General features: G+C 42.7%; 14 non-coding genes across 14 annotated transcripts; all 14 read right to left on the reverse strand.

Annotated features, from left to right (window-relative positions):
* Window positions 1–4,723: 4,723 nt before the first annotated feature.
* On the reverse strand, window positions 4,724–4,795 carry trnap-cgg (transfer RNA proline (anticodon CGG)). Its single transcript has one exon. It is a non-coding gene; the product is annotated as a tRNA-Pro (tRNA).
* A 1,846-nt stretch (window positions 4,796–6,641) lies between these two features.
* trnap-ugg (transfer RNA proline (anticodon UGG)) lies at window positions 6,642–6,713 on the reverse strand. Its single transcript has one exon. It is a non-coding gene; the product is annotated as a tRNA-Pro (tRNA).
* Window positions 6,714–7,597: 884 nt separating this feature from the next.
* trnap-ugg (transfer RNA proline (anticodon UGG)) lies at window positions 7,598–7,669 on the reverse strand. Its single transcript has one exon. It is a non-coding gene; the product is annotated as a tRNA-Pro (tRNA).
* An 890-nt stretch (window positions 7,670–8,559) lies between these two features.
* trnap-ugg (transfer RNA proline (anticodon UGG)) lies at window positions 8,560–8,631 on the reverse strand. Its single transcript has one exon. It is a non-coding gene; the product is annotated as a tRNA-Pro (tRNA).
* An 884-nt stretch (window positions 8,632–9,515) lies between these two features.
* Window positions 9,516–9,587, reverse strand: trnap-ugg (transfer RNA proline (anticodon UGG)). Its single transcript has one exon. It is a non-coding gene; the product is annotated as a tRNA-Pro (tRNA).
* An 884-nt stretch (window positions 9,588–10,471) lies between these two features.
* trnap-agg (transfer RNA proline (anticodon AGG)) lies at window positions 10,472–10,543 on the reverse strand. Its single transcript has one exon. It is a non-coding gene; the product is annotated as a tRNA-Pro (tRNA).
* Window positions 10,544–11,434: 891 nt separating this feature from the next.
* Window positions 11,435–11,506, reverse strand: trnap-ugg (transfer RNA proline (anticodon UGG)). Its single transcript has one exon. It is a non-coding gene; the product is annotated as a tRNA-Pro (tRNA).
* An 884-nt stretch (window positions 11,507–12,390) lies between these two features.
* On the reverse strand, window positions 12,391–12,462 carry trnap-agg (transfer RNA proline (anticodon AGG)). The gene has a single exon. It is a non-coding gene; the product is annotated as a tRNA-Pro (tRNA).
* An 890-nt stretch (window positions 12,463–13,352) lies between these two features.
* Window positions 13,353–13,424, reverse strand: trnap-ugg (transfer RNA proline (anticodon UGG)). Its single transcript has one exon. It is a non-coding gene; the product is annotated as a tRNA-Pro (tRNA).
* Window positions 13,425–14,308: 884 nt separating this feature from the next.
* On the reverse strand, window positions 14,309–14,380 carry trnap-agg (transfer RNA proline (anticodon AGG)). The gene has a single exon. It is a non-coding gene; the product is annotated as a tRNA-Pro (tRNA).
* An 890-nt stretch (window positions 14,381–15,270) lies between these two features.
* trnap-ugg (transfer RNA proline (anticodon UGG)) lies at window positions 15,271–15,342 on the reverse strand. The gene has a single exon. It is a non-coding gene; the product is annotated as a tRNA-Pro (tRNA).
* An 890-nt stretch (window positions 15,343–16,232) lies between these two features.
* Window positions 16,233–16,304, reverse strand: trnap-ugg (transfer RNA proline (anticodon UGG)). Its single transcript has one exon. It is a non-coding gene; the product is annotated as a tRNA-Pro (tRNA).
* An 884-nt stretch (window positions 16,305–17,188) lies between these two features.
* On the reverse strand, window positions 17,189–17,260 carry trnap-ugg (transfer RNA proline (anticodon UGG)). Its single transcript has one exon. It is a non-coding gene; the product is annotated as a tRNA-Pro (tRNA).
* An 883-nt stretch (window positions 17,261–18,143) lies between these two features.
* Window positions 18,144–18,215, reverse strand: trnap-ugg (transfer RNA proline (anticodon UGG)). The gene has a single exon. It is a non-coding gene; the product is annotated as a tRNA-Pro (tRNA).
* Window positions 18,216–19,739: the final 1,524 nt, after the last annotated feature.

Genomic DNA, 19,739 nt, shown 5'->3' on the forward strand with positions numbered 1-19,739 from the left:
TAAAACTGGAGTTCTATTTCAGTTTAACTGTTTCGCATTTAATCTTGTTATTTACCCGACAGGCTTAGCTAGAGTCAATTTAGTCATGGCTGTTTTAATTGTTTAAATTTTGCTTTTATACCCATGGCGGCGCACTGCTAACAACTACCTCCTGAATTCGACTCCACCATCTGGTCGGGGCCTTTCTCTGTAAAGTTTGCATGTGATTTTAGTGTCTGCGTGGGCTCTCTCTGGGTACTGCATGTCTTTGGACTGTGGGACAAAGGCAGTTAGTTGGGTTAGGTTCACTAGTGAGTCTAAATTATGTGAATGGTCTGTCTCTCTGTGTTAGTCCTGCAACAGACTGGTGAGCTGGCTAGCGCGTACTCTGCTTCGCTCCAGCCCCCCGATGATGGGCAGAATACGATGGAAAAATGGAATTAAAACCATACAATGCATCAGTCTATAAAAGTTAAAGTGTTGATTGTTAAAACTATACTGTCTAGTAAAGTACAGCTTGCCCTGTCCTTTTTGTGGTGTTCTGACAAACTGTGCGTATGATTGTAATCATGTCATGTGAGTCATGTAGCTGTGAATATCAACTGTCATGGAGATGTTGCAGCAGGTCCTCCTCAGCTCTTCTCTTTGTCCAGTTTGGTTCTGTTCATAAACTAATAATTTGCATTGATTACTGAATACAGAAATGTTTGTTGTTGGTCCATAAAGTAAGACATGGAAACGTGTTCATTTTTATCGTCTCTGTCTCTGAAATAAAGCGAGCAAGTCAAGTATCCATTATGATATCAGTGATGCACTTAGAAATATATATCTAAGGTTAAAAAATTCCTATTTTAAACTGACTCTGAGAAATTGGTCTCACCTATTAAACTGGCAAATTGGGCAGAATCAGATGAAGCTGCATGTTTCGATGTACTAACTGAAACATAACAGAAACCCTCTTCCTTTTATTTAAACACATGGGTGAACAGTAGTGATCTGTAGTCATTGTGTTTGACCTGTACCCCAAATTTTAACTTTGTGTCTGTATCTTCAGACTCAGGATATAAAGCATCTTACATTATTTCATCTGAGAAGGGATCCACTTGCTGTTCAGTCCAGTGTGGGTGGGGGGGCTATTGCCAGGAGGAATTTTTCGAGGACTTCCTCAATCCCATGGACAAGTCCTCTGTGGAGGATAAGGAGGATGAGTCGCCCATCACCATGCCAAGGTCACTAAGGTGGTTAAGCAACTTCTCAGGGGCCCTGAGGTGGATGAAATCTACCCTGAGTTTCTTAAGGCACTGGAATTTGTAGGGCTGTCCTAGTTGACAGGCCTTTGTTGGTGCCCCTGGATTGGTGGTTCCCATGCTGATAAACTTGAAACTTATCATTCAGCCTTATTTTGGACTGTGTACAGTACTGTGCAAAGGTTTTGAGACAGCCCTTAGACTTGAACCGGACTTTCTTGTATTCTTTTAAAGCAGTCTTGGACAATAGTTCTACTGGCTCTCTAAAGGTTTTCCAAAATCTTCCTTGGATGTTTGATGCTTTTTAACTCATTTTCAGTCCAGTCCTTGGGCCTGGCCATTTTCAGAGTAATGCCTTTTTATTAAGCTCCTAAAACTCAACACAAAGCAATGTGATTGTGCTGTGTAACCATGTTTACATAGTAGAAAAAAGTAAACAAACATTTCCTTAACTAAGTAGAAAAAATTTGTGATTTTTACTATCAATAATAATAATAATAATAATAATAATCATCATAATAATAATAATAATCATAATCATAATAACAATGCTACTTTTCTTATTATTATTATTACTAGCTGTATTATGTGTACTCATATAGACATCTGCAGCATGACAGACAACAGACACAGAGAGACAGACGTGTGGCCAAAGTTACCACACTAACAGCACCTGAAAGACAATTGGCTGACTGCTTTTCCTAACTCTGTTTTTAAGCTTTGTGATATAGAAGGTACAATTAAGACACAATGCAGAAAACATCAAAACAATAAAGGAGCCAGTAAACATTTTATAGCTGGAGTCAGATATATTACAAACAGATTCTTCTGGTCACAGAGACAACATATGAATCATTCTAAATCTAACCAAAGACTCAACACTGTCCATGCACCTGAGCATTCATTTGATTTTTATACCCATAGCTTATGAAACATCTTATGTAAGTTCCCCTCTCATAACCAACTCTAATCTTTTCCTGTAATTATGCTATATTATCATATACAACTTTCTCTGTTGACACAAGGTTACACCAATTCAGTGAGGCTTGGTGCTTTAAGTATTAATGTATTAGCAGGAGTGAAGTATTGCTAAAAGTATTTAAAGTAATGTAAGCCTTGAGCGCAGAAAACAAACAAAAAAGCAGTTGGCCAAAAGCATTGGATTTGCATTAGAACTAAACAAATGAAAATATTTAAAAAATATTCCTCATACCAGAACTAAATAATATGCCATAGTATTTCTTAGAAGTAGTGACTTCCAGGATAGTGAAATGATCTCTAAGACACTCAGCAGCCAGTACAAATCCCACCTCAGCTATTTGGTCTAATTTGTTGTTAGATGTATTTACACTTGTACAGTTACTGGCAGTTGCGCGACTGCTTATTTGTATCATAATGAAGCTCTCCTATCAGCTCAGAAACATCTGGATGAGCCTCTATCCCCAGTCACCTTGACCACTTCCTCTTCCTGCAGGTCACATCCTGTCTGTCTTTATAACAACACCCTGTTACTCATCCTTCCTCAGCATGCACTGTGTTTGTACAAAGAAGCATCATGTGCACTGGAATTAGGTCATTTTTTCGGTCCCCCCTCTAAGCACCAAGTAAATAGCACCAACAGGTAATTGTGTTAAAGGAAATCATACTGAGACCAAGGTCATACATCACCTAACCAAAGTAATCTGACTGAATCAGAAAACAGTGGTTTGGCATTGTGTCCATGTGATTCTCAGCTGAAAGACGACAACAGTATGGATGATAGCATTAATATCCTCATTCTGCATGGTATTTCTTTTTTCTTTTTCTGAAATGACCTTCTTTTATTTCAACCATTGTTTACATGACTGAAATAAATTGAGCAAAAGAATAAGTGGAGAAGAAGAAACAAACCAAAAGGTTAGAGTTCCTTAAAATCAGCAAATGTTCACCCTCTGTCCTGTTTGTTCATTGGCTCGCCCTCTCACTGCTGTGTGTGTTGGATGGGATTACTTGGGCAACACCAAGTTCAACTGCAAGTCAACATATCCATCATTAAGAGTTCAAACTTTATCTTGTAGCTGTTTGTCTAAAACAACTGTGTAGCGATAATAATGATAACAACAACAATGGTGGAGCAGGTCCTATCTACATCGGGAGGTCAGTGGTTTCGCCCTGGCTGCTCCAGTCTGCATGCCAAACATCATTGGGAACGTTATCAACCCCAAGTAACTCTCTGATCTATACATCGGACTATGAATGCATGTGTATGTTAGAATATGCGCTTGTGAATGGATGAATGTGGCGCTCTGAGTGCTCAGGTAGATTATAAGAATCAGCTTATTTAACATTCACCGTGTGGAAAGAATCGGCTGTTAAATGTGCGTTTCCTCAGATTGTGGCATGTTTGGGTCAAACAATAGCAGCAAATCAGCTCATGACACTCAGTGATAACTCAATTTGCATACTGTTAATACTTAAAATGACTCATGTGGCTGCTTTGACTCACAACTGTACACTAAAAAAAGGAAATTGGGTGGTTGTCACATTTACAAAAGTCTACTTTGTAATTTGAAAAAAATAATTTCATGTTTCTATGGTGAAGGTAATTAAATCATGTAGGATCTCTATGAAATTCATCAACTGTATTTGTTTTTATTGAGATGATTTGATACAATCTAGAAAGAGTGGTTAGTTGCTGGATTCAGTAAATTCACAAGATCACACAGGATTTCAAATGCAGGAAAATCACTGGAGTTATAAGAGGCAGACAACCACACACACACCACATGTATGCTATCGCTATTTACTGTGGTTTAACATGGCTGCATCATCCTGAAGACCCGGACTTCGCAGTCTATCTGGGCCAGGTCCTTAGAAGATCAGGTAGGCACAGAAACGTGAAGTAAACGGCTGTGAAAATTGGACGGTCTAACCTTCAGATATAACAGAACACTGTTGTAATTTCTCAACCATCTCACAGTTCTGTTTAATCAGTTTTCTGTGTCACATTTATTCAGCTGTGTGAAAAAAAACGCGGGGGATTAATCGCTTCTCGTTGCCCCAGGTATACTACATGATGCACGACACACGATGAAGGCGAAACTGGGGCCGATCACCAAAACGGTCGCAAGACTGAAAAATCGGCTCGAAAGGAGCCAAAAATTGCACTGTGTATGCCCAGTATAACACATTTCACCTCTAATCTGAGAACCTTTGTTGGTTCTAAATCTAAATGGTGGAAGGTCCCAGGTATGTTTTTCTACCTGCCCAGTAAGGTTTCCAAGGCAATCTCAAAACGTGACATATACAGATTGCGTGGGAGGGACTGTGCAATCAATGGCATCACTCAATGAGTCATGAGAGTGACTCTTTCACAAAATCAAAAACGTTATTTTAGAAAGACAAATTGGTGTCACAGATCACATTGAAAGGTTTGGTACACAACACATTTACAATGCCCCAGAAGGAATGTGTCTTACCAAAGAATTCCATGAAGCTAAGAGCCTGTGATTTTAAGGGGGCTCGTCCGGGATTTGAACCCGGGACCTCTCGCACCCGAAGCGAGAATCATACGCCTAGACCAACGAGCCACAGGAGGCCTGTGTTTAAGTCTGGAGCTCTGAAAGGATAGACTTATATCGGCCTTCAAATTCAAGCAGGAATGGTGTTAAGCTCTCTTCAGTATTCATTTTTGTACCTTCAGGCCTTTGCTACTGACAAGCTCCAACAGGGATGACTCCAGAGGGACTGCACACAGTGAATGAGAAAAAAGGGTTCCCAGTCATCCACGTCATGGTAGTCTGATGAGCTTTGAAAGAAAGCAGCTGGAATTCTCTAAGTGCCTTGAAGACCTTTCACCTCTCCTCTGAGAACCTTCGTTAGATCTAAAACTAAACGTTGGAGAGTCCCAGGTATTTAAACCCCAGAGCGGGTTGTCTTTACCAGGGTCGTTGACCAACTATGAAACACATCACATGAGCCAAGGGGTGGAAAAAAGGTGTGGGTAATTATCAGCAGAGGTTTCAGGTCAAACCATTATGAGACCTTCACATATGTAGTTTAACGTCTTTACACCGAAATTGAATGGCCTCAATTTCGATCAGACTTTGTGATCTCTAATAGCCCTTTTCCACTTGCACCTACCTAGCTTGGCTTAACTTGACTCAGCCCGATCTTTAAAGTTTCCATTAGGTGATAGTACCTGGTAACAGGTATATTTTAGTACCTGCCCAGTAAGGTTTCCAAGGCAATCTCAAAATGTGACATATACAGATTGCATGGCAGGGACTGTGCAGTCAATGGCATCACTCAATGGGTCATGAGAGTGACTCCTTCACAAAATCAAAAACGTTATTTTAGAAAGACAAATTGGTGTCACACATAACATTGAAAGTTTTGGCACACAACACTTTTACAATGCCCCAGAAGGAATGTGTCTTTGCAAAGAATCCCATGAAGCTAAGAGCTTGTGATTTTAAGGGGGCTCGTCCAGGATTTGAACCCGGGACCTCTCGCACCCGAAGCGAGAATCATACGCCTAGACCAACGAGCCACAGGAAGCCTGCGTTTAAGTCTGCAACTCTGAAAGGATAGACTTAAATCGGCCTTCAAATTCAAGCAGGAATGTTTTTAAGCTCTCTTCAGTATTCATTTTTGTACCTTCAGGCCTTTGCTACTGACAAGCTCCAACAGGGATGACTCCAGAGGGACTGCACACAGTGAATGAGAAAAAAGGGTTCCCAGTCATCCACGTCATGGTAGTCTGATGAGCTTTGAAAGAAAGCAGCTGGAATTCTCTAAGTGCCTTGAAGACCTTTCACCTCTCCTCTGAGAACCTTCGTTAGATCTAAAACTAAACGTTGGAGAGTCCCAGGTATTTAAAACCCAGAGCGGGTTGTCTTTACCAGGGTCGTTGACCAACTATGAAACACATCACATGAGCCAAGGGGTGGAAAAAAGGTGTGGGTAATTATCAGCAGAGGTCAAACCATTATGAGACCTTCACATATGTAGTTTAACGTCTTTACACCGAAATTGAATGGCCTCAATTTCGATCAGACTTTGTGATCTCTAATAGCCCTTTTCCACTTGCACCTACCTAGCTTGGCTTAACTTGACTCAGCTCGATCTTTAAAGTTTCCATTAGGTGATAGTACCTGGTTACAGGTATTTTTTTAGTACCTGCCCAGTAAGGTTTCCAAGGCAATCTCAAAATGTGACATATACAGATTGCGTGGCAGGGACTGTGCAGTCAATGGCATCACTCAATGGGTCATGAGAGTGACTCTTTCACAAAATCAAAAACGTTATTTTAGAAAGACAAATTGGTGTCAGACATCACATTGAATGGTTTGGCACCCAACACATTTACAATGCCCCAGAAGGAATGTGTCTTACCAAAGAATTCCATGAAGCTAAGAGCTTGTGATTTTAAGGGGGCTCGTCCGGGATTTGAACCCGGGACCTCTCGCACCCAAAGCGAGAATCATACGCCTAGACCAACAAGCCACAGGAAGCCTGCGTTTAAGTCTGCAACTCTGAAAGGATAGACTTAAATCGGCCTTCAAATTCAAGCAGGAATGTTTTTAAGCTCTCTTCAGTATTCATTTTTGTACCTTCAGGCCTTTGCTACTGACAAGCTCCAACAGGGATGACTCCAGAGGGACTGCACACAGTGAATGAGAAAAAAGGGTTCCCAGTCATCCACGTCATGGTAGTCTGATGAGCTTTGAAAGAAAGCAGCTGGAATTCTCTAAGTGCCTTGAAGACCTTTCACCTCTCCTCTGAGAACCTTCGTTAGATCTAAAACTAAACGTTGGAGAGTCCCAGGTATTTAAAACCCAGAGCGGGTTGTCTTTACCAGGGTCGTTGACCAACTATGAAACACATCACATGAGCCAAGGGGTGGAAAAAAGGTGTGGGTAATTATCAGCAGAGGTCAAACCATTATGAGACCTTCACATATGTAGTTTAACGTCTTTACACCGAAATTGAATGGCCTCAATTTCGATCAGACTTTGTGATCTCTAATAGCCCTTTTCCACTTGCACCTACCTAGCTTGGCTTAACTTGACTCAGCTCGATCTTTAAAGTTTCCATTAGGTGATAGTACCTGGTTACAGGTATTTTTTTAGTACCTGCCCAGTAAGGTTTCCAAGGCAATCTCAAAATGTGACATATACAGATTGCGTGGCAGGGACTGTGCAGTCAATGGCATCACTCAATGAGTCATGAGAGTGACTCTTTCACAAAATCAAAAACGTTATTTTAGAAAGACAAATTGGTGTCACACATCACCTTGAAAGGTTTGGCACACAACACATTTACAATGCCCCAGAAGGAATGTGTCTTAGCAAAGAATTCCATGAAGCTAAGAGCTTGTGAGTTTAAGGGGGCTCGTCCGGGATTTGAACCCGGGACCTCTCGCACCCAAAGCGAGAATCATACGCCTAGACCAACGAGCCACAGGAGGCCTGCGTTCAAGTCTGCAACTCTGAAAGGATAGACTTATATCGGCCTTCAAATTCAAGCAGGAATGGTGTTAAGCTCTCTTCAGTATTCATTTTTGTACCTTCAGGCCTTTGCTACTGACAAGCTCCAACAGGGATGACTCCAGAGGGACTGCACACAGTGAATGAGAAAAAAGGGTTCCCAGTCATCCACGTCATGGTAGTCTGATGAGCTTTGAAAGAAAGCAGCTGGAATTCTCTAAGTGCCTTGAAGACCTTTCACCTCTCCTCTGAGAACCTTCGTTAGATCTAAAACTAAACGTTGGAGAGTCCCAGGTATTTAAACCCCAGAGGGGGTTGTCTTTACCAGGGTCGTTGACCAACTATGAAACACATCACATGAGCCAAGGGGTGGAAAAAAGGCGTGGGTGATTATCAGCAGAGGTTTCAGGTGAAACCATTATGAGACCTTCACATATGTAGTTTAACGTCTTTACACCGAAATTGAATGGCCTCAATTTCGATCAGACTTTGTGATCTCTAATAGCCCTTTTCCACTTGCACCTACCTAGCTTGGCTTAACTTGACTCAGCCCGATCTTTAAAGTTTCCATTAGGTGATAGTACCTGGTAACAGGTATATTTTAGTACCTGCCCAGTAAGGTTTCCAAGGCAATCTCAAAATGTGACATATACAGATTGCATGGCAGGGACTGTGCAGTCAATGGCATCACTCAATGGGTCATGAGAGTGACTCCTTCACAAAATCAAAAACATTATTTTAGAAAGACAAATTGGTGTCACACATAACATTGAAAGGTTTGGCACACAACACTTTTACAATGCCCCAGAAGGAATGTGTCTTACCAAAGAATTCCATGAAGCTAAGAGCTTGTGATTTTAAGGGGGCTCGTCCGGGATTTGAACCCGGGACCTCTCGCACCCAAAGCGAGAATCATACGCCTAGACCAACGAGCCACAGGAAGCCTGCGTTTAAGTCTGCAACTCTGAAAGGATAGACTTAAATCGGCCTTCAAATTCAAGCAGGAATGGTGTTAAGCTCTCTTCAGTATTCATTTTTGTACCTTCAGGCCTTTGCTACTGACAAGCTCCAACAGGGATGACTCCAGAGGGACTGCACACAGTGAATGAGAAAAAAGGGTTCCCAGTCATCCACGTCATGGTAGTCTGATGAGCTTTGAAAGAAAGCAGCTGGAATTCTCTAAGTGCCTTGAAGACCTTTCACCTCTCCTCTGAGAACCTTCGTTAGATCTAAAACTAAACGTTGGAGAGTCCCAGGTATTTAAAACCCAGAGCGGGTTGTCTTTACCAGGGTCGTTGACCAACTATGAAACACATCACATGAGCCAAGGGGTGGAAAAAAGGTGTGGGTAATTATCAGCAGAGGTCAAACCATTATGAGACCTTCACATATGTAGTTTAACGTCTTTACACCGAAATTGAATGGCCTCAATTTCGATCAGACTTTGTGATCTCTAATAGCCCTTTTCCACTTGCACCTACCTAGCTTGGCTTAACTTGACTCAGCTCGATCTTTAAAGTTTCCATTAGGTGATAGTACCTGGTTACAGGTATTTTTTTAGTACCTGCCCAGTAAGGTTTCCAAGGCAATCTCAAAATGTGACATATACAGATTGCGTGGCAGGGACTGTGCAGTCAATGGCATCACTCAATGAGTCATGAGAGTGACTCCTTCACAAAATCAAAAACGTTATTTTAGAAAGACAAATTGGTGTCACACATAACATTGAAAGGTTTGGCACACAACACTTTTACAATGCCCCAGAAGGAATGTGTCTTAGCAAAGAATTCCATGAAGCTAAGAGCTTGTGATTTTAAGGGGGCTCGTCCGGGATTTGAACCCGGGACCTCTCGCACCCAAAGCGAGAATCATACGCCTAGACCAACGAGCCACAGGAAGCCTGCGTTTAAGTCTGCAACTCTGAAAGGATAGACTTAAATCGGCCTTCAAATTCAAGCAGGAATGGTGTTAAGCTCTCTTCAGTATTCATTTTTGTACCTTCAGGCCTTTGCTACTGACAAGCTCCAACAGGGATGACTCCAGAGGGACTGCACACAGTGAATGAGAAAAAAGGGTTCCCAGTCATCCACGTCATGGTAGTCTGATGAGCTTTGAAAGAAAGCAGCTGGAATTCTCTAAGTGCCTTGAAGACCTTTCACCTCTCCTCTGAGAACCTTCGTTAGATCTAAAACTAAACGTTGGAGAGTCCCAGGTATTTAAAACCCAGAGCGGGTTGTCTTTACCAGGGTCGTTGACCAACTATGAAACACATCACATGAGCCAAGGGGTGGAAAAAAGGTGTGGGTAATTATCAGCAGAGGTCAAACCATTATGAGACCTTCACATATGTAGTTTAACGTCTTTACACCGAAATTGAATGGCCTCAATTTTGATCAGACTTTGTGATCTCTAATAGCCCTTTTCCACTTGCACCTACCTAGCTTGGCTTAACTTGACTCAGCTCGATCTTTAAAGTTTCCATTAGGTGATAGTACCTGGTTACAGGTATTTTTTTAGTACCTGCCCAGTAAGGTTTCCAAGGCAATCTCAAAATGTGACATATACAGATTGCGTGGCAGGGACTGTGCAGTCAATGGCATCACTCAATGAGTCATGAGAGTGACTCTTTCACAAAATCAAAAACGTTATTTTAGAAAGACAAATTGGTGTCACACATCACATTGAAAGGTTTGGCACACAACACATTTACAATGCCCCAGAAGGAATGTGTCTTAGCAAAGAATTCCATGAAGATAAGAGCTTGTGAGTTTAAGGGGGCTCGTCCGGGATTTGAACCCGGGACCTCTCGCACCCTAAGCAAGAATCATACTCCTAGACCAACGAGCCACAGGAGGCCTGTGTTTAAGTCTGCAACTCTGAAAGGATAGACTTATATCGGCCTTCAAATTCAAGCAGGAATGGTGTTAAGCTCTCTTCAGTATTCATTTTTGTACCTTCAGGCCTTTGCTACTGACAAGCTCCAACAGGGATGACTCCAGAGGGACTGCACACAGTGAATGAGAAAAAAGGGTTCCCAGTCATCCACGTCATGGTAGTCTGATGAGCTTTGAAAGAAAGCAGCTGGAATTCTCTAAGTGCATTGAAGACCTTTCACCTCTCCTCTGAGAACCTTCGTTAGATCTAAAACTAAACGTTGGAGAGTCCCAGGTATTTAAACCCCAGAGGGGGTTGTCTTTACCAGGGTCGTTGACCAACTATGAAACACATCACATGAGCCAAGGGGTGGAAAAAAGGCGTGGGTGATTATCAGCAGAGGTTTCAGGTGAAACCATTATGAGACCTTCACATATGTAGTTTAACGTCTTTACACCGAAATTGAATGGCCTCAATTTCGATCAGACTTTGTGATCTCTAATAGCCCTTTTCCACTTGCACCTACCTAGCTTGGCTTAACTTGACTCAGCCCGATCTTTAAAGTTTCCATTAGGTGATAGTACCTGGTTACAGGTATTTTTTTAGTACCTGCCCAGTAAGGTTTCCAAGGCAATCTCAAAATGTGACATATACAGATTGCATGGCAGGGACTGTGCAGTCAATGGCATCACTCAATGGGTCATGAGAGTGACTCCTTCACAAAATCAAAAACATTATTTTAGAAAGACAAATTGGTGTCACACATAACATTGAAAGGTTTGGCACACAACACTTTTACAATGCCCCAGAAGGAATGTGTCTTACCAAAGAATTCCATGAAGCTAAGAGCTTGTGATTTTAAGGGGGCTCGTCCGGGATTTGAACCCAGGACCTCTCGCACCCAAAGCGAGAATCATACGCCTAGACCAACGAGCCACAGGAAGCCTGCGTTTAAGTCTGCAACTCTGAAAGGATAGACTTAAATCGGCCTTCAAATTCAAGCAGGAATGGTGTTAAGCTCTCTTCAGTATTCATTTTTGTACCTTCAGGCCTTTGCTACTGACAAGCTCCAACAGGGATGACTCCAGAGGGACTGCACACAGTGAATGAGAAAAAAGGGTTCCCAGTCATCCACGTCATGGTAGTCTGATGAGCTTTGAAAGAAAGCAGCTGGAATTCTCTAAGTGCCTTGAAGACCTTTCACCTCTCCTCTGAGAACCTTCGTTAGATCTAAAACTAAACGTTGGAGAGTCCCAGGTATTTAAAACCCAGAGCGGGTTGTCTTTACCAGGGTCGTTGACCAACTATGAAACACATCACATGAGCCAAGGGGTGGAAAAAAGGTGTGGGTAATTATCAGCAGAGGTCAAACCATTATGAGACCTTCACATATGTAGTTTAACGTCTTTACACCGAAATTGAATGGCCTCAATTTCGATCAGACTTTGTGATCTCTAATAGCCCTTTTCCACTTGCACCTACCTAGCTTGGCTTAACTTGACTCAGCTCGATCTTTAAAGTTTCCATTAGGTGATAGTACCTGGTTACAGGTATTTTTTTAGTACCTGCCCAGTAAGGTTTCCAAGGCAATCTCAAAATGTGACATATACAGATTGCGTGGCAGGGACTGTGCAGTCAATGGCATCACTCAATGAGTCATGAGAGTGACTCTTTCACAAAATCAAAAACGTTATTTTAGAAAGACAAATTGGTGTCACACATCACATTGAAAGGTTTGGCACACAACACATTTACAATGCCCCAGAAGGAATGTGTCTTAGCAAAGAATTCCATGAAGATAAGAGCTTGTGAGTTTAAGGGGGCTCGTCCGGGATTTGAACCCGGGACCTCTCGCACCCTAAGCAAGAATCATACGCCTAGACCAACGAGCCACAGGAGGCCTGTGTTTAAGTCTGCAACTCTGAAAGGATAGACTTATATCGGCCTTCAAATTCAAGCAGGAATGGTGTTAAGCTCTCTTCAGTATTCATTTTTGTACCTTCAGGCCTTTGCTACTGACAAGCTCCAACAGGGATGACTCCAGAGGGACTGCACACAGTGAATGAGAAAAAAGGGTTCCCAGTCATCCACGTCATGGTAGTCTGATGAGCTTTGAAAGAAAGCAGCTGGAATTCTCTAAGTGCATTGAAGACCTTTCACCTCTCCTCTGAGAACCTTCGTTAGATCTAAAACTAAACGTTGGAGAGTCCCAGGTATTTAAACCCCAGAGGGGGTTGTCTTTACCAGGGTCGTTGACCAACTATGAAACACATCACATGAGCCAAGGGGTGGAAAAAAGGCGTGGGTGATTATCAGCAGAGGTTTCAGGTGAAACCATTATGAGACCTTCACATATGTAGTTTAACGTCTTTACACCGAAATTGAATGGCCTCAATTTCGATCAGACTTTGTGATCTCTAATAGCCCTTTTCCACTTGCACCTACCTAGCTTGGCTTAACTTGACTCAGCCCGATCTTTAAAGTTTCCATTAGGTGATAGTACCTGGTAACAGGTATATTTTAGTACCTGCCCAGTAAGGTTTCCAAGGCAATCTCAAAATGTGACATATACAGATTGCATGGCAGGGACTGTGCAGTCAATGGCATCACTCAATGGGTCATGAGAGTGACTCCTTCACAAAATCAAAAACATTATTTTAGAAAGACAAATTGGTGTCACACATAACATTGAAAGGTTTGGCACACAACACTTTTACAATGCCCCAGAAGGAATGTGTCTTACCAAAGAATTCCATGAAGCTAAGAGCTTGTGATTTTAAGGGGGCTCGTCCGGGATTTGAACCCGGGACCTCTCGCACCCAAAGCGAGAATCATACGCCTAGACCAACGAGCCACAGGAAGCCTGCGTTTAAGTCTGCAACTCTGAAAGGATAGACTTAAATCGGCCTTCAAATTCAAGCAGGAATGGTGTTAAGCTCTCTTCAGTATTCATTTTTGTACCTTCAGGCCTTTGCTACTGACAAGCTCCAACAGGGATGACTCCAGAGGGACTGCACACAGTGAATGAGAAAAAAGGGTTCCCAGTCATCCACGTCATGGTAGTCTGATGAGCTTTGAAAGAAAGCAGCTGGAATTCTCTAAGTGCCTTGAAGACCTTTCACCTCTCCTCTGAGAACCTTCGTTAGATCTAAAACTAAACGTTGGAGAGTCCCAGGTATTTAAAACCCAGAGCGGGTTGTCTTTACCAGGGTCGTTGACCAACTATGAAACACATCACATGAGCCAAGGGGTGGAAAAAAGGTGTGGGTAATTATCAGCAGAGGTCAAACCATTATGAGACCTTCACATATGTAGTTTAACGTCTTTACACCGAAATTGAATGGCCTCAATTTCGATCAGACTTTGTGATCTCTAATAGCCCTTTTCCACTTGCACCTACCTAGCTTGGCTTAACTTGACTCAGCTCGATCTTTAAAGTTTCCATTAGGTGATAGTACCTGGTTACAGGTATTTTTTTAGTACCTGCCCAGTAAGGTTTCCAAGGCAATCTCAAAATGTGACATATACAGATTGCGTGGCAGGGACTGTGCAGTCAATGGCATCACTCAATGAGTCATGAGAGTGACTCTTTCACAAAATCAAAAACGTTATTTTAGAAAGACAAATTGGTGTCACACATCACATTGAAAGGTTTGGCACACAACACATTTACAATGCCCCAGAAGGAATGTGTCTTACCAAAGAATTCCATGAAGCTAAGAGCTTGTGAGGTTAAGGGGGCTCGTCCGGGATTTGAACCCGGGACCTCTCGCACCCTAAGCAAGAATCATACGCCTAGACCAACGAGCCACAGGAGGCCTGCGTTTAAGTCTGCAACTCTGAAAGGATAGACTTATATCGGCCTTCAAATTCAAGCAGGAATGGTGTTAAGCTCTCTTCAGTATTCATTTTTGTACCTTCAGGCCTTTGCTACTGACAAGCTCCAACAGGGATGACTCCAGAGGGACTGCACACAGTGAATGAGAAAAAAGGGTTCCCAGTCATCCACGTCATGGTAGTCTGATGAGCTTTGAAAGAAAGCAGCTGGAATTCTCTAAGTGCCTTGAAGACCTTTCACCTCTCCTCTGAGAACCTTCGTTAGATCTAAAACTAAACGTTGGAGAGTCCCAGGTATTTAAACCCCAGAGGGGGTTGTCTTTACCAGGGTCGTTGACCAACTATGAAACACATCACATGAGCCAAGGGGTGGAAAAAAGGCGTGGGTGATTATCAGCAGAGGTTTCAGGTCAAACCATTATGAGACCTTCACATATGTAGTTTAACGTCTTTACACCGAAATTGAATGGCCTCAATTTCGATCAGACTTTGTGATCTCTAATAGCCCTTTTCCACTTGCACCTACCTAGCTTGGCTTAACTTGACTCAGCCCGATCTTTAAAGTTTCCATTAGGTGATAGTACCTGGTAACAGGTATATTTTAGTAGCTGCCCAGTAAGGTTTCCAAGGCAATCTCAAAATGTGACATATACAGATTGCGTGGCAGGGACTGTGCAGTCAATGGCATCACTCAATGGGTCATGAGAGTGACTCCTTCACAAAATCAAAAACATTATTTTAGAAAGACAAATTGGTGTCACACATAACATTGAATGGTTTGGCACCCAACACATTTACAATGCCCCAGAAGGAATGTGTCTTACCAAAGAATTCCATGAAGCTAAGAGCCTGTGATTTTAAGGGGGCTCGTCCGGGATTTGAACCCGGGACCTCTCGCACCCAAAGCGAGAATCATACGCCTAGACCAACGAGCCACAGGAAGCCTGCGTTTAAGTCTGCAACTCTGAAAGGATAGACTTAAATCGGCCTTCAAATTCAAGCAGGAATGTTTTTAAGCTCTCTTCAGTATTCATTTTTGTACTTTCAGGACTTTGCTACTGACAAGCTCCAACAGGGATGACTCCAGAGGGACTGCACACAGTAAATGAGAAAAAAGGGTTCCCAGTCATCCACGTCATGGTAGTCTGATGAGCTTTGAAAGAAAGCAGCTGGAATTCTCTAAGTGCCTTGAAGACCTTTCACCTCTCCTCTGAGAACCTTCGTTAGATCTAAAACTAAACGTTGGAGAGTCCCAGGTATTTAAAACCCAGAGCGGGTTGTCTTTACCAGGGTCGTTGACCAACTATGAAACACATCACATGAGCCAAGGGGTGGAAAAAAGGCGTGGGTGATTATCAGCAGAGGTTTCAGGTCAAACCATTATGAGACCTTCACATATGTAGTTTAACGTCTTTACACCGAAATTGAATGGCCTCAATTTCGATCAGACTTTGTGATCTCTAATAGCCCTTTTCCACTTGCACCTACCTAGCTTGGCTTAACTTGACTCAGCCCGATCTTTAAAGTTTCCATTAGGTGATAGTACCTGGTAACAGGTATATTTTAGTACCTGCCCAGTAAGGTTTCCAAGGCAATCTCAAAATGTGACATATACAGATTGCATGGCAGGGACTGTGCAGTCAATGGCATCACTCAATGGGTCATGAGAGTGACTCCTTCACAAAATCAAAAACATTATTTTAGAAAGACAAATTGGTGTCACACATAACATTGAAAGGTTTGGCACACAACACTTTTACAATGCCCCAGAAGGAATGTGTCTTACCAAAGAATTCCATGAAGCTAAGAGCTTGTGATTTTAAGGGGGCTCGTCCGGGATTTGAACCCGGGACCTCTCGCACCCAAAGCGAGAATCATACGCCTAGATCAACGAGCCACAGGAAGCCTGCGTTTAAGTCTGCAACTCTGAAAGGATAGACTTAAATCGGCCTTCAAATTCAAGCAGGAATGGTGTTAAGCTCTCTTCAGTATTCATTTTTGTACCTTCAGGCCTTTGCTACTGACAAGCTCCAACAGGGATGACTCCAGAGGGACTGCACACAGTGAATGAGAAAAAAGGGTTCCCAGTCATCCACGTCATGGTAGTCTGATGAGCTTTGAAAGAAAGCAGCTGGAATTCTCTAAGTGCCTTGAAGACCTTTCACCTCTCCTCTGAGAACCTTCGTTAGATCTAAAACTAAACGTTGGAGAGTCCCAGGTATTTAAAACCCAGAGCGGGTTGTCTTTACCAGGGTCGTTGACCAACTATGAAACACATCACATGAGCCAAGGGGTGGAAAAAAGGTGTGGGTAATTATCAGCAGAGGTCAAACCATTATGAGACCTTCACATATGTAGTTTAACGTCTTTACACCGAAATTGAATGGCCTCAATTTCGATCAGACTTTGTGATCTCTAATAGCCCTTTTCCACTTGCACCTACCTAGCTTGGCTTAACTTGACTCAGCTCGATCTTTAAAGTTTCCATTAGGTGATAGTACCTGGTTACAGGTATTTTTTTAGTACCTGCCCAGTAAGGTTTCCAAGGCAATCTCAAAATGTGACATATACAGATTGCGTGGCAGGGACTGTGCAGTCAATGGCATCACTCAATGAGTCATGAGAGTGACTCCTTCACAAAATCAAAAACGTTATTTTAGAAAGACAAATTGGTGTCACACATAACATTGAAAGGTTTGGCACACAACACTTTTACAATGCCCCAGAAGGAATGTGTCTTACCAAAGAATTCCATGAAGCTAAGAGCTTGTGATTTTAAGGGGGCTCGTCCGGGATTTGAACCCGGGACCTCTCGCACCCAAAGCGAGAATCATACGCCTAGACCAACGAGCCACAGGAAGCCTGCGTTTAAGTCTGCAACTCTGAAAGGATAGACTTAAATCGGCCTTCAAATTCAAGCAGGAATGGTGTTAAGCTCTCTTCAGTATTCATTTTTGTACCTTCAGGCCTTTGCTACTGACAAGCTCCAACAGGGATGACTCCAGAGGGACTGCACACAGTGAATGAGAAAAAAGGGTTCCCAGTCATCCACGTCATGGTAGTCTGATGAGCTTTGAAAGAAAGCAGCTGGAATTCTCTAAGTGCCTTGAAGACCTTTCACCTCTCCTCTGAGAACCTTCGTTAGATCTAAAACTAAACGTTGGAGAGTCCCAGGTATTTAAAACCCAGAGCGGGTTGTCTTTACCAGGGTCGTTGACCAACTATGAAACACATCACATGAGCCAAGGGGTGGAAAAAAGGTGTGGGTAATTATCAGCAGAGGTCAAACCATTATGAGACCTTCACATATGTAGTTTAACGTCTTTACACCGAAATTGAATGGCCTCAATTTCGATCAGACTTTGTGATCTCTAATAGCCCTTTTCCACTTGCACCTACCTAGCTTGGCTTAACTTGACTCAGCCCGATCTTTAAAGTTTCCATTAGGTGATAGTACCTGGTAACAGGTATATTTTAGTACCTGCCCAGTAAGGTTTCCAAGGCAATCTCAAAATGTGACATATACAGATTGCATGGCAGGGACTGTGCAGTCAATGGCATCACTCAATGGGTCATGAGAGTGACTCCTTCACAAAATCAAAAACATTATTTTAGAAAGACAAATTGGTGTCACACATAACATTGAAAGGTTTGGCACACAACACTTTTACAATGCCCCAGAAGGAATGTGTCTTACCAAAGAATTCCATGAAGCTAAGAGCTTGTGATTTTAAGGGGGCTCGTCCGGGATTTGAACCCGGGACCTCTCGCACCCAAAGCGAGAATCATACGCCTAGACCAACGAGCCACAGGAAGCCTGCGTTTAAGTCTGCAACTCTGAAAGGATAGACTTAAATCGGCCTTCAAATTCAAGCAGGAATGGTGTTAAGCTCTCTTCAGTATTCATTTTTGTACCTTCAGGCCTTTGCTACTGACAAGCTCCAACAGGGATGACTCCAGAGGGACTGCACACAGTGAATGAGAAAAAAGGGTTCCCAGTCATCCACGTCATGGTAGTCTGATGAGCTTTGAAAGAAAGCAGCTGGAATTCTCTAAGTGCCTTGAAGACCTTTCACCTCTCCTCTGAGAACCTTCGTTAGATCTAAAACTAAACGTTGGAGAGTCCCAGGTATTTAAAACCCAGAGCGGGTTGTCTTTACCAGGGTCGTTGACCAACTATGAAACACATCACATGAGCCAAGGGGTGGAAAAAAGGTGTGGGTAATTATCAGCAGAGGTCAAACCATTATGAGACCTTCACATATGTAGTTTAACGTCTTTACACCGAAATTGAATGGCCTCAATTTCGATCAGACTTTGTGATCTCTAATAGCCCTTTTCCACTTGCACCTACCTAGCTTGGCTTAACTTGACTCAGCTCGATCTTTAAAGTTTCCATTAGGTGATAGTACCTGGTTACAGGTATTTTTTTAGTACCTGCCCAGTAAGGTTTCCAAGGCAATCTCAAAATGTGACATATACAGATTGCGTGGCAGGGACTGTGCAGTCAATGGCATCACTCAATGAGTCATGAGAGTGACTCTTTCACAAAATCAAAAACGTTATTTTAGAAAGACAAATTGGTGTCACACATCACATTGAAAGGTTTGGCACACAACACATTTACAATGCCCCAGAAGGAATGTGTCTTACCAAAGAATTCCATGAAGCTAAGAGCTTGTGAGTTTAAGGGGGCTTGTCCGGGATTTGAACCCGGGACCTCTCGCACCCTAAGCAAGAATCATACGCCTAGACCAACGAGCCACAGGAGGCCTGCGTTTAAGTCTGCAACTCTGAAAGGATAGACTTATATCGGCCTTCAAATTCAAGCAGGAATGGTGTTAAGCTCTCTTCAGTATTCATTTTTGTACCTTCAGGCCTTTGCTACTGACAAGCTCCAACAGGGATGACTCCAGAGGGACTGCACACAGTGAATGAGAAAAAAGGGTTCCCAGTCATCCACGTCATGGTAGTCTGATGAGCTTTGAAAGAAAGCAGCTGGAATTCTCTAAGTGCCTTGAAGACCTTTCACCTCTCCTCTGAGAACCTTCGTTAGATCTAATACTAAACGTTGGAGAGTCCCAGGTATTTAAACCCCAGAGGGGGTTGTCTTTACCAGGGTCGTTGACCAACTATGAAACACATCACATGAGCCAAGGGGTGGAAAAAAGGCGTGGGTGATTATCAGCAGAGGTTTCAGGTGAAACCATTATGAGACCTTCACATATGTAGTTTAACGTCTTTACACCGAAATTGAATGGCCTCAATTTCGATCAGACTTTGTGATCTCTAATAGCCCTTTTCCACTTGCACCTACCTAGCTTGGCTTAAC

Source organism: Mchenga conophoros, linkage group LG18 (assembly GCF_057382185.1).
Source record: "Mchenga conophoros isolate Kocher_MC1m ecotype Shallow Benthic linkage group LG18, M_conophoros_male_GT1.1, whole genome shotgun sequence".
Lineage (NCBI taxonomy): Eukaryota > Metazoa > Chordata > Actinopteri > Cichliformes > Cichlidae > Mchenga > Mchenga conophoros.